Source organism: Bubalus kerabau, chromosome 1 (genome assembly GCF_029407905.1).
Source record: "Bubalus kerabau isolate K-KA32 ecotype Philippines breed swamp buffalo chromosome 1, PCC_UOA_SB_1v2, whole genome shotgun sequence".
Taxonomy (NCBI): domain Eukaryota; kingdom Metazoa; phylum Chordata; class Mammalia; order Artiodactyla; family Bovidae; genus Bubalus; species Bubalus kerabau.
In genome coordinates this window covers 147,371,158-147,371,663 of record NC_073624.1, presented here as the reverse complement: position 1 = coordinate 147,371,663, position 506 = coordinate 147,371,158, and the positions used below count along the sequence as shown (strand labels likewise).

General features: G+C 48.4%; 1 non-coding gene across 1 annotated transcript; it reads right to left on the bottom strand.

Moving 5' to 3' along the window:
- Positions 1 to 217: 217 nt before the first annotated feature.
- TRNAS-UGA (transfer RNA serine (anticodon UGA)) lies at positions 218 to 299 on the bottom strand. Its single transcript has one exon. It is a non-coding gene; the product is annotated as a tRNA-Ser (tRNA).
- Between the last annotated feature and the right edge of the window lie 207 nt (positions 300 to 506).

Here is a 506-nt window from a genome sequence, read left to right as displayed (position 1 = left end):
AGCTTGCTGTTTAGGATAAAGAAAGACTATTTCCATTAGTGTGAACAGCGGCATGTTCACAGCTCTGACACTTACTGGCTTTTCTTTGACGCGTTTAATTTCTCTGTAGTCAGACCATTTAGCCGGCAGATACCGGAAATTCAGCTGAAGAATGCGGATCATCAATAGAGGGTATTTATTAGAAATAGGTGAAAAAAAGAGCGAAGCCAACCACTTCCGCAGCGAGCAGGGTTCGAACCTGCGCGGGGAGACCCCATTGGATTTCAAGTCCAACGCCTTAACCACTCGGCCATCGCTGCCACGGCGAAGAAAGGAAGGCGGAGACACTTTAGTGTTAAAACTGAGCACATGCGCACCACACACGCTAGTGGGCGGGGCCTATAATCTCCCGGAGGTCTGCTGTGAGAGGCGGCCGGGGCTTACTGCTCAAGTTGCAGGAGCTACCTCGTTAACTCGAAGAAATAATAAAATCTCCCTTAAGTAGTTTAAGTAAACGCCTTTAAGGG